The following is a 13,932-nucleotide window of genomic DNA, read 5'->3' on the forward strand; positions in this document are numbered from 1 at the left end:
AAATCCCAAAAGTCACTGACCATTTCTTTTAATTTTTTTCTGTTTTTAACTGAGGAGACTGAAGCTCATCAGTTAGGACCAAGAGCTGCCCCTGATTTTCATCTATTTCCCTTTTAGTACCTATTTTACATATTAATCTCATACTATAGAAACTTTCTGGATTTTTTGCTTTCAATCCTCTCTCCCCAACCTCCTCAAGAATATATTGTCACTCATGGCAAAACAAACTTCAGCTACTTGGCAATATTTTTTTTCCATTCAGTTGTGACTTCATTTTTGCCAGTATATAATTGTATACTACATGTGAGCAATAATGTTGTATTGCTGGTGCGGATGCCTTTGTCATACTGAGTAGCTGGTTGGCCGCTTATAATGATGGGCAGAATTCTCTGCCGTATATCAAAGTTTTCAAATCTGCAGTAATTAGAGGCTAACCTATTTTACCAAAACTATTTCCTTAATAGATTAATGTCTGTATTTCTGCACCAGTTCCATTGTTTGCACATATATAGCCTACCTTTTTATCCTTCTCTTTAAAAGCTTTGTGCACATTCTGATTTACAGTCACTGTATTAGCTTGCCTTGTATCTTTTTCTGTCCTGCATCATGTCAAGTCTGGTATCATATCCAAGTGTACTCAACTATAAAAATACTTCATAATCCAATTGAAAAAAACAGATTTTACTCTTCACTTAAAACCATCAGCCCAAATGGAATATGTATTTAAGAGACTTAACTTTCTATAAAAGAGCAAAAGAAACTATCCCTACAAGACTATAAGTGGCTTCTTTCCACACATCTTGAAAAAAGAGAGGCCTTGCAATTCTAATTAAAAATAAACTCACAAAATTAAAATTAACAGACACATGAAACAATCACACAGATTTCTTGATAAGAATTACAGTGACATAAAACAGTAAACAGAATCATAGAATTATAAAATATATAAGGCAGAAGGGTCATGTAACCATTTACACCTTGTCATTACCCACCATCAGACCTTACCTCTTTTTTTCAAGGAAAGACAGGACAGTCCTACCGGAGATGACTTTATGAATACCCATCCAATTGCCTAATTCCTTGTAAAAGGAAGATAGTGTGTCACATTGTTTGGTCTGGAGAGGAAATTTCTTCCAGAAGAGTAGTCATTGCGAGACAAATCTGTCTATACCACAATATATTTGCTGAAGCATGTTCAGATCACTGGTTCAAATGTTTGCTGATCTGTTTGATTTGTGGAGAAATAAGAGCTGCTGGACTGACAAATTGCTAATGGCCCAAAAGGCAAAATATGTAGCACCACTAAGCAGTCTATAGCACACTGACAAAGGAACAAGGCATCCATCCTCTCATTTTTGTTCAGTTCTTTTAGCCCAATAATCTTTTTTGTCAGGAACCTCTGGGGTCTCTCCAATTGATTGATATGTTTAATAAAATACATTAAAAGAAGGCATTAAAGTCAAGGAAGGGCCTGATCAGTGCAGAATATAACGGGGTAAGGACTGCTTTGGATTTAGAGAAGATACCCTTTGTGGTCAGTAGTGCCAGATAAAAGGATTTCCTGATCACTGCTGTAACATGATGATCAAAGGAGAGGGAGTAATCTACCCATGTTCCAAAGTCTCGGACTTGATCGCCACATGCAAGAATATTGCTTTTTTTAGCATTTTGTTGTTGCTCATTTTCAGAGTAACACTTATTTACATGTGTAAGTTTACTTTCTAGCTTCAGCTTAACAAAAGTGGATTTAAGTATAACAACCAGATTGCAATCACCTGCAAATCTGGTTAACAAAAGTGCCTGTTTGATTTGGAAATCAGAGAAGTACATTCTGAATTGCAGAAGTCCCAGCACAAATAGCTGTGATACATTTCTTTTTTGTAATTTCTCCAAGCCTTTTGGGTTTTTAATACTATGATGGGAATGGACCCCATTCCTAAGTCAAAGTATGATTAAAGTTCATGACCAAGGGGGTGATGTTAGTAATAGGGTTGCTGTTTTTGAGGTGGAGTCGCAATTGAGGTTGAATGCTATGAGCGAGCCTGGTCTGAATGATTACATTTCGCTCAAGCCTGTGTTAAAGCAAAAATCATACAAGATTTAGTTGGTTAGAGCTTTGATTTTTGTATCAGTTTTTATTTATTAATTTAGTTGTTTACCATTATAAAAATTAGAAACAGTGTTCATTTTTATTATTATATTTTTTCTTTATTGTATTAAATATGTAAAATCTGAATGTGTAATATTTTTGGCTCATTGGCGAGGTTGTGTCATTATTCAATTAATCAATTAGTGTTTTATATAAAATGAGGAATGTGTCTTTAGAATTTACTCTGATGATGCCATATGTCTATGGTGAAAGCGCTAAGTCTGTATTAAAGGATTATTTAATACCTACGAATCTTGTCCGTGTGCAGTGGTCCGAACTGTGTGTGTTTTTTATTATTTCGTTGGACCCTGGTTGGGTGCGCTTTATTTAATTCATTAGTATTGTTTCAGTCTATGATGTTAATCAGAAGTGCTCTTCGTAGCACCCACAATGTGCCTAGTAATGACTCCTGCAATTCATATGGGGTTACATGTATCGGTAACATATCTAAGTCTAACTGTAAATTATTTGTTATAAGGCCCATTGCACCTACTACTATTGCAACTGTCTAAGTATCCTTCTTCCACATTGTCTTCATTTTTGCCTGCAGATCCTGATATTTTATGACTTTGTGTCTCTCTCTCTCTGTACGTAATACACTGTAGAAACTGGGTGTAATAATTTCAATAACTGATGCTACTTTTGTCTTCTTTTCGTGGACTACTATATCTGGTTTTCCTCGCATCTATTTTCTGAACTGTTGGTAATAGGACAGGTGATCCCATGTGATATAAACTTCAGAATTTTCTATAAAGCTTTGTGGCTCATGTTTCCAGTATTTCTCAGCTACATCAATATTATAATGTTTGCACAATCCACAATGCAACTGCCACATTACTATGCCTTTCAGTATACAGTCCTTTGGCCATTAGTATATCACAACCAGCAGCAAGATGTGCAACTGTGTCCAATTCTGTTTTAACAAACCTTCATTTTTCTATTTCTCCCACATGTTCAATTGACTTTCTAAACCATTTATGTAGTCCACTGTCTTGGACAGCCAATATTAACCTTTTGTCTTTTGGTTTAAATTCAGCTCTCCTTAACCATTCATGTGTTCCATCAACATGAGATTGTTCCAAGACTTTTCTATACTTGCAACTATATTTATGCATTTCCCACATTTCTTGCCTTCTCATTTGATTCTTCACTTCATATTCTTTCTTTTCTTTTTTGGCACATTCAGTTTCTGCCTGATTTTTATCTACTTCTGGTTTGATTTCCATTCCAACTTGACACTGATATGCCTCTGCTAAACTAAGCAGGGAAGTCATCCTAGACTTATTCTCATCATGTCTTAAAACTTTCACTATGTTTGGAACTTCCAAGATCAGCAGATATGTATGCAGTCCTACAAATGCAGATCTATAAATGTAATCAATTTTGAGGAGGACCATACCTCCTTCAGAACGGGGAATATATAGTCTTGGTATACACTGATTTTTATAAATCATTTTATAAGTATGAAGCATCCTTCTTGTTTTCCTGTCCAATCAACCCAACACCTTTTGGGGCTAATCAATTATCCAAAATTGTAAGTTAGGACACGAAGAGCAAATTGGATTATAGCTTGAACTTTGTTCCTAGCTGTCAACTCTGTTTTCAGTATTAATTTTAGTCTTCTAAAATATTCCTAAGTTTTATTCACATTTGCTCATGTTTTATTGTTGATCCTTCAACAATTTCCAAATATTTAACACTCCTTCTTGCTTAAGTTCTTCTATACCACATTCCTGTACCAGACATGTTTTCCTCATGCTGCAGCTTTCTTTCTTTAAAGGTTGCTTCTGCACATCTTTCAAGACCAAATGACATTCTCATATTGTCTGAAAAAGGTTTGACCACTTGCAGTTGTGCTTCCAGTTCCTCATCTAATGAACTATACAGTTTTAAATCATCCACAAAAAGAAGATGAGAAGTCTTCACACTTTGTTGATTTCTGGAAGCCAACTTGTAGCCATGACCTAATCAGTTAAGTAGACAGCTTAATGGGTTAATGGCAAGACAAAAGAGTAGCAGTGAAAAAAGAGTCACACTGGAATATCCCCCTTTGAATTTTTATCCCTGGAATAATAATTTGTCCTTTATCACAGCTTAACTGCAGAGTGGTTTGCCAGTGTTTCATGGTCACTGTATTGCAATCTATTAGTGTAGGGTGTATCTTATACATTTTAAACACTCTTTTTTTCCATGAATGTGGGATACTGTCAAATGTTTTTTTGTACTCTATCTATGCCATACTTAGATTCTTTCCCTTTTTACAGTTCTCTATTATGATTTTCTTTAACAACAAATAATCCTTTGTTCCATATGGCTTTCTTTTGTTACCCTTTTGTTCTATTACCATGATTGAATTTTCTTCTAAAAAAAACTGTAATAAAAGGTTATGTCTTATCATAACTTGGGGTCTGTGTTGTATTCCTTCATTCTGCCTCATGATAGGGTCTCAGATCTGATCCTTGGATCCAGTTTGGCCTCATTCTACAGATTTGAATCTGACTCTCAAGCTCCTCCCTCCTATCCATAATGCTGCACATCCCCCCAAGTAACTCAGATCAAGTTTGATGATTCCAAACATTCAACAATCACACAGTAAAGAAGTGGCAGAAGAGGCTCAGATATTGGACATAAGAGTCCCTTCATAATTCAGGTTCCTCTAGAAGAAAAAAAGGGCAGGGGGGTGGATGGGTGGGAAAGTGAGGAGGAATGAAGGAAGACAACACAGATACCAAGTTATGGTAAAATATAACCTTTTAATCTGATGATGTCTTCTTCATTTTTCCTCACGATAGGGTCAGCGTCCCCAGATATGTAACTCCTGGGTGGCCCTGATGGAAGGATATTGCAGAGCACCATTGTAGTAAGATACATAGGTAAGATTGTTAGACCATGTAGCTGCTGCGCAAATTTCATCACTGAATGTTCTAGAATAGAAGGCCATAGAAGTAGTCATAGCTTTGGGGATACGTGCCTTGGGTTGTCTAAGTAATTCCAGTCCCTTAGATGAGTAAATGTATGAGATGCAGTCAGATATCCATTTCACCAAGGTAATTTTTGACACCACTTGTCCCAGTCTATTGGAAGAGAAAGCTATGAAAGCTGATCAGATTTCCTGTGTTGCTTGGTCCTGTGCAGGTAGAAATGAAGTTATCTATAAACATGTATAAGTTGGAGAACATACTCTCCTTTATTAGAGAAATTATGGAAGAACAATGGTAATTGGATGGATTGATTAATATCGTTCTCATTCGCTACCTTGGGCATAAACGATGGACTGGTGCATAATGAGACTCTGTCTTTATGAAACAGTATGTAAGGGAGTTTGGAGGATAAGGCTTGTAGCTCAGAAATCTTTTTAGAGGAAGTTATAGCCATCAGGAGGATTGTCTTCCACGACAAAAACTTCAAAACACAACTTGCCACTGGTGCAAAATGTCCCTGGGTCAAAGCCGGCAACACAAAAGTGAGTTCCCAAGGGGGAGATGGGTCCTTAATTTGAGGCCTTAATAGGAAAGATTTGTGTAGTCTAAAAGTGAACAAAGAACAGGACTGACTTGCAGTATGAAAGTAGGAAATAGCAGCTAATTGCAGTTTGATAGTAGAGAAGCTAGCACCTTTATTGCAAAGATTGCTGAGAAATAACAAGATGTCTGACTGGTGCTGAGAATTGATTGATGTTCCTGTCCATGACCCAAATAACAAATCTCTTCCACTTACTGGTGTAAACTTTTTAGCAGAATCCTTTTTCAAAGCTCGAAGAATTTTATGGACCGGTGACTTAAGCCTGGACTGTCTCACTAGTTCTGGAAGTGGAGAAACCAAGTGGTCAATTTGAGGACTCGAAGGTCTAGATGCTGCATCCCTGACAGATGGAAAAGCATGTCCTGGCTCGGCTCCAGAATCAAAGGAGGATATTTTAGATGAGACCATAGAAAGGGGACCCAAACCTGACAAGGCCAGAAGAGGGTAATGCAGATGACTGAGCTCTTCAGCCTGCTTGACTTCTGAAGAAACTTCTGACTGAGCGGAAGAGGAGGGTAAGTATACAGGAGACCTGGGGGCCAATCATGGATTAGTGCATCCCTTAGGGACTCTCCTGGAGAAGGGATCAGAGTGAAGAACTTGCTGCATGTGTTGTTTAGAATAAAGGCAAATAGGTCACAGCAAGGTTCACCTCAACAACTGAAGATCATGTTTGCCACTGATTGATTGAGAGGCCACTCGTGTGGAACCAGGAGTGATCTGCTGAGTCTGTCCACTAGATTGTTGGTTTTCCCCACTATATGCATTGCAATTAGAATCCTCCTTGTTTGTTGATGTACCAGACAACAGACATGTTGCCTGTGTGTACTGCAATACTCCCTAAGGGAAGAACATCCTGAAATCCTTGCAACATCAGGAGGACTGCTCTCATCTCTAGGACATTGATATGCAGTCTGGTCTCAGTTGAGGACAACATGCCATGGGTCATCTTCCCATTGTAATACCCCCCCCCCACCCACACTGAGAAGCGTCTGTGGTCAGGGTGGCTATGGGTGTGTTGTTCAAGAATGGCCTGCCTAGAATAACATTGTCTGAGTGTATCCGCCAACTGCGTGATGCCTGCAAATGGCAGTCAATCTGATGAGAAGGGACAATGGCTATGAAAGGATGGACTACTGAGTTGCTTGTGTCCACTGGAGAACCCGCATTAAAAATCTGGCTAGAGGGACTAACAAAATGGCTGCAGATATGGATCCTAGAGTCTGCAGGATCAATTGAGCCATGGGGACTGCTAGGCTAACAATTCCTATATCTGATTTCTCCATGTGGTTACCCTGTGAGAAGCAAGAGAAGCTATCTGATCCATTGTGTTGAGTTGTGTACCTATGAATTCCAGATTCTGTGCCAGATAATTGGATTAAGTAGTCCTTGGCTTGGATTAGCCAGTGCCTCATGGAAGTGGTCAGGAGCAAATCACCTAGATATGGAAAAATCTGGAATCCCCTAACCTAAGTGAGCCGCTACCACTGCTGTGCATTTGGTGAATACACAGGGAGGTGTGGTGAGCCCAAAGGGCAATGCCCTGAACTAGTAATGATTGGCTCCCAGCCAGAAGCGCAGATATCTCCTGGAGTGCCTGTCTATTTTGATGTAATAGTACAGATCCTTGAGATCTATTGAACACATCCAGTCATCCTTGTGCAACAGTGGCAGAATGGACTGAACCGTAACCATTCAGAACCTCGATTTCTTTACATAGGTTCACAGGTGGGTTCATAGGTAGGTACTAGGCTATTGGCCCTAGCGCCTATATAAGCATAGCCAAAAAGCTACCCTGGCTTTCGCCACCCCAGAAAATTAGTTTCCTGTCCCCCTGTCGAGCACAGCCTGGGGTGAATTTCCTATTTCCCATCCAATCATCAAGATTTTTCTTGAAGAGTGCTAATGAGGAGCTTTGTTTGATATAGACAGGTAGTTTGTTCCAGAGTATGAGAAGTCTCTGGGACAGGAATCTATCACTCCATTACTCCAGCATGTTCTGTTTATTGTGGTGACAAGGTTTAGGTCCCTAGAGCGTGTAGCTCAGAGGGATTGGGATTTCTTAAGTGGAGCATGTCCAACAGCTCTGGGTTTCATATAGTGTTGTATGTTAAGCAGAGATCACCTCTGAGTAGGCGATATGCGATGGAGTAAAGCTGGAGTTTTTTGAGACAGTCTGCATAGGGCATCTGTTTAAGGCTGGCAATCCTCTTTGTGAGGTATTTCTGTGGCCTTTCCAGTTGTTGTAGATGTCTTGTGAGGTACACACCAAAAGGGGCATTGTACTCTATAATGGGTCTAATGAGTGACAAGTAGAGGGAAAATGGAAATCTCCTGGATGAGAAAACTTTTGTGATGATGTGTGCCACGTAGAAAGATTTCCTGACTACTGTGGTGATGTGATTATCAAAGGAGAGACTATTGTCCACCTGTGTCCCAAGGTCTCTTATCATACTTTCGGAGTTAGGTAGACTACTGCCTATGTGGTACTTCATGGGTAGAGAGTTTTTACCAAAGGGGATGACAATGCACTTTTTGGCATTGAGCTTGAGGTCATGGCTTTGACACCAGGCATCTGTCTCAGTGAGGCCCTTTTGTAGGATGTCCACATCAATATCTGTGCAGTAACTGAGACCTGGTTCAAGGCTCCAGAGAGCACCCCTGCAATACCAGGCTATAACTCTTACCATGCGTTTTGGTCACCACACCAGGATCAAAACACTAAAGGTGGAGGAGTGTCCATATTCACCAAGGATATTCACACCACCAGGTTAGTTGCCCAAAACAATGCATATAAAATTCTCCAGGTGCAACTAACACTAGGTAAGACTGCAATCCAAATTGTAGCTTGCTACAGATCCCCCACCATGCCCCAAGATTCTCACTGCGCCTTTCTAAACATACTGGAAAATATTAATATACAACCAAAAACCCTAATACTGGGTGAGTTCAACTACCCTGTCATTAACTGGGAAAACTACTCATGTACCAACACCTTTGCCCAACGGTTCTTGGAATTCATAAATTCCAATGCCCTGGATCAACTAATCCATAGTCCCACCAGGTGCTCCAATATCCTAGACCTGGTCATTACCAACATGTGAAATCGATGCTTCACACCTATGGTCACCCCCCCCCCCCGTGTTGGTCAGGTCAGACCATAAGCTAATCACCCTTAACATCCACATCCCACCCCTACCCCCCAGTAAGGAAACCTCCACAAAAAAACTTCTCCAAAGACAACTTCATGCTACTCAATCAGAAGTTACAAACTGCATGACACCCATGCAGACGGGAACTGAAAGTTCGACTGCTGAGTTCTACACTAAGGCACTGTACGAGCACATCAACTCATACATGAATTGTGCCATCCCAAGTAGAACCAAGATACACTCCTCCAAAAAAAGGAAGCCAATCTGGTGGTCCCCTGCCATAAACAAACTTTACAACAAAAGGAAGAAACTGTTGCAGAAAAGAGGAAAATCCCAGGATGCAAAAAACTCCCTTGCCAGCCTCAGTAAGAAGCTGAGATCCCTCAAAAAATCCTCCAAAGCTAGTTACAAAAATAAAATTGCCAAAGATTCCAAAGACAACCACAAGGCATTCTATAACTATGTCAAGAATCTAAATGGCAATGCTCAGATCTGCTCTGAGCTACAACAAAATGGCATTAAATATACTGATCCCAAGGATATTGCCAATATCCTGGCAGACTGGTGCAGTGCCAACTTCACCCTCCTCTCACCCCCTAAATGGCCCATCTCAATACTGGAAGTTTGCCAGATTCCGGTAATAACAGCCACACAGGTAAAAAACGCATTCTCCAAAGCTAAGAATACAGCATCCATGGGACCATGATGACATCCCGGGCTGTGTACTGCATGAAGTACAAAATGAACTGGCACCTCACCTAAGTTTCATGTTTAATCATACCCTCACCTCAGGCTTCATGCCCACTGAGTGTTGCACAGCTACAGTTATCACACTCCACAAGGGGGGGATCCACCTTGGATCCCAGGAACTACCGCCCCATCAGTCTGACGAGCCTGATCTGCAAGGCCATGAAACGTATTATCATGAAACTTATAAACAAAGACATTGGCAACCTTAAAACACTGGACCCCACCCAGTTTGTTTGTGAAGGGCCGATCTTGTCTCCTGAACCTGATTGACTTCTTCGAATCAGTCTCCAGAGCCGTAGACGAGGGTAAGGCAGTCCACACAGCCTATCTGGACCTTACCAAGGCCTTTGACACCATCCCCCACTCTGGAATCATAGATAAATTTACTAAGCTGGGCATTAATCCCTACGTCACTCGATGGGTTGCCAACTGGCTTACTGACAGAACCCACACTGTAAAAGTAGCTGAATCCAAATCCAACTCCAGTCAAGTGACAAGTGGAGTACCGTATGGGTTCAGTCCTGGGACCTCTCTTGTTTGGCATCTACTTCTCTGAAGTACAGGCCAACACTAAGGGACTCTGGCTAACAAAGTTTGCAGATGACTGCAAACTGGGAGCCATTATTGAATCTCCAAATGATGTCGATACTGTACAAAAGGGCCTTACAGAAACAGATTCATGGTGCCAGAGCCATGGGCTCAAGCTCAATGCCAAGAAATGCATGCAAGGCCATGTCAAACCCAGAGCTGTTGGACATGTTACACTTAAAGAAATCCCAATCCCTCAGAGCCACACACTCCAGGGATCTAAACCTTGTCATCACAATAAACAAAACATGCTGGAGGGATAGGTTCCTGATGTAGAGACTCCCCAGACTCTGGAATAGACTGCCTATAAATGTCAAGCAGAGCACCTCTTTGGCCCTCTTCAAAAGGAACCTTGATGACTGGATGGGAGAAAGGAAATTCACCCCAGGGATTATGTCAGTCACCCTTGCTAGACAGGGGTCCAGCGAAGTAAACAGTGTGGGAAGAAATAGCCAGGGAATTGTTATGGCTAGGCTTGTATAGGCCTTAGGGCTGACAGCCTAGTACCAACCTATGAACCTATTAGGAGATTTGATTATGGCTCCTAGTTTGCAGTCATCCACAAACTTCATTAGCCAAAGACCTTCTGTGTTAACCTGTACTTCAGAGAAGTAGATACCAAACAGGAGAGGAATCAGGACTGAACCCTATGGTACTCCACTTGTCACTGGTCTGAAGTCAGATTTGGAGTCTGCTACTTTCACAGTGTGGGTTCTGTTAGTGAGCCAGTTGGCAACCCATCTTGTGACATAGGGATTTATACCTAGTTTAGTGAGTTTATCTATAATTCCAGAGTGGGGGATGGTGTTGAAAGCCTTGGCGAGATCTAGATAGGCTGTGTGAACCACCTTACCCTCATCTACGGCTTTGGTGACTGCTTCAAAGAAGTCTATCGGGTTTAGGAGATATTCTTTGCACCAGCAAACAAGCAAAAAGTAAAATCTTAACGCAGTTTTATTATTTTGACAAGCGTTTTCGCCACAAAGAAATGTGTGGCTTCTTCAGAGAAAAGTTTACAATAACCAACCATGTTAAAACACGTTCAATATAAATAGCACCAAGAGAGGAAATGACATCACAGTAAATCACATAACATATTCCTATATACTTAAAACAAGTTAAATAACTTAAAATGAAAATAAAAACTTTAAAGTTATAACAACTAAATAGTTGTGATAACAGTAAGACGGTTAAGAGTATGTACTGATATTATAATAAAAAACTAGATCCATGTAAAGAAACTAAATCTTATAAAGAACACTCAATACATGAATCATATTGACTAGGACAGAACAGGACTTTACCATATACCCAGTCAACAATAACAGGCCGACAAGACAGTGTTGATAAGAAAGTAATTGTTATGCCTAAACTAAATTTTAAGCAAAAGCTTGCAAACATTAATTGTAATCAACTATTTAACAATAAACAAACAAAACCCTAACTAACCCATTAATAACGCTACCTTAAGTAACTTCTTAATCTCAAAACTGCAGAAATATTACAGTTATCGTTAAGCCCTGGGTGACAGAAGGCATCTGTTCTTAACTGCCACTCTAATTCACGAGTTTCCAGGAGTAATGGGATAGGGCCCCCACGGATGTTAGTTGTCACTTGATCAATAGCCATGAATGAAAAAACATGGCCTGGAAAACTGTCTCGTGAATTAGAGTGGCAGTTAAGAACAGATGCCTTCTGTCACCCAGGGCTTAACGATAACTGTAATATTTCTGCAGTTTTGAGATTAAGAAGTTACTTAAGGTAGCGTTATTAATGGGTTAGTTAGGGTTTTGTTTGTTTATTGTTAAATAGTTGATTACAATTAATGTTTGCAAGCTTTTGCTTAAAATTTAGTTTAGGCATAACAATTACTTTCTTATCAACACTGTCTTGTCGGCCTGTTATTGTTGACTGGGTATATGGTAAAGTCCTGTTCTGTCCTAGTCACTATGATTCATGTATTGAGTGTTCTTTATAAGATTTAGTTTCTTTACATGGATCTAGTTTTTTATTATAATATCAGTACATACTCTTAACCGTCTTACTGTTATCACAACTATTTAGTTGTTATAACTTTAAAGTTTTTATTTTTATTTTAAGTTATTTAACTTGTTTTAAGTATATAGGAATATGTTATGTGATTTACTGTATGTCATTTCCTCTCTTGGTGCTATTTATATTGAATGTGTTTTAACATGGTTGGTTATTGTAAACTTTTCTCTGAAGAAGCCACACATTTCTTTGTGGCGAAAACGCTTGTCAAAATAATAAAATTGCGTTAAGATTTTACTTTTTGCTTGTTTGCTGGTGCAAGGAGTCCTTTGCTATTTCAATTTTGTACAGGGGTTTAGGAGATATGATCTGCCTTTTACAAACCTGAACTAGGTAGGGTCCAGAGTTTGGAGATTACCAATGTCTTTGTTTATAAGTTCCATGATGATATGTTCCATTGCCTTGCAGACCAGGTTTGTCAGGCTAATGGGGCAGTAGTTCCTGGGGTCCATGGTGGCACCCCTTTGTGGAGTTGGATAACTGTCACTGTGCGCCATTCAGTGGACACAAAGCCTGAGGTGGGGCTATGACTAAACATGGTACTTAGATAGGGTGCCAGTTCATTCTGTAGTTCATGTAGAACGCAGCCTGGGATGTTGTCAGGTCCCATGGATGCTGCGTTGTTGGCTTTGGAGAATGTGGCTTTTACCTGTGCAGCTGTGATTACAGGAACTTTGCATTCTTCCGGTATAGAGATGGACCCTTTAGGGGGTGAGAGGGGGGTAAAGTTAGAACTGAACCTATCTGCCAGAATGTTAACAGTATCAGTTGGTTCTGTATCTTTATTGCCATTGTGCTGCAACTCAGAGCAGATCTGAGTGTTGCCATTGAGATTCTTGACATAGCTAAAGAATGCTTTGTGGTTGTCTTTAGAATCAGTGGCAATTTTGTTTTCATAACTAGCTTTGGAGGATTTTATGAGGGATCTCAGCCTCTTACTGAGGCTGACCAGGGAGTTCCTACAATCATGGTATTTTACTCTTTTTTGCAACAGTTTCTTTCTTCTGTTGTAGAGTTTGGTTCAATTTGCTTAGATCCAGGATGCGTCTTAGGTCCCCTGTCTTTTTTGGCACCAAAAATAAGTGAGAGTGGGTTCTGAATCCTTTCTGTTCAGTTGGGACCTCTTGAATGGCTGTTTTTTGCAACAGGTGTTGGATTTCCTGTGCTGTCTGTTCCCTTTGACTGGGAGGCATGTTGGGAATGGTTTTGGAATTTAGAGGAAGCAAAGAAAAGGGGATGGAGTAACCTCTGGATATAACACTTAGACCACAACAGTTTTGATTCAACTAGGTCCAGGCTTTGGGGTGCAAAGCTAGTCAGCTTCCAACTGCATCCAGAGACAGACAGTTAGGCAGTGCTTCAGGTGCACTGGTAGGGATTATCGGAAGGAGGTTCCCTAAAGACTTGGTTCTGCTAACCCCCTCTGCATCTAGGTTGGCATCTACCATCAAACCCTCCCCCTCTGCCTCTAAAGGAGGGATCCCCGGATGGGTACTGGAAAGGCCCTTGGGACTTGCAAAACCACATCTTATTACCTACATATTGGTTCCTAGATAAGGACCTCGGGGGGGGGGGGTAGAAAACTTGATTCCAACAGCAGAAAGGGTCTTCCCATCTTTCTTGTTGCGGGTAAGTGTGTCTCAAATGGGCATCCCAAAAAGGGAAGAGCCATTGTAAGAGGCATTGAAAAATGACACCTTAAAGGCCTCCACAAAATCA

At 40.3% G+C, this 13,932-nt stretch overlaps 1 protein-coding gene across 1 annotated transcript in view; it reads left to right on the forward strand.

The window, feature by feature from the left end:
• LOC122808192 (guanylate-binding protein 2-like) overlaps positions 1–13,932 on the forward strand; it is a 994,936-nt gene that overhangs the window by 946,526 nt on the left and 34,478 nt on the right. The gene's annotated exons all lie outside the window — the stretch shown is intronic.

This window comes from Protopterus annectens, chromosome 8.part0 (assembly GCF_019279795.1).
Source record: "Protopterus annectens isolate FY-2018-M chromosome 8.part0, PAN1.0, whole genome shotgun sequence".
NCBI lineage: Eukaryota > Metazoa > Chordata > Ceratodontiformes > Protopteridae > Protopterus > Protopterus annectens.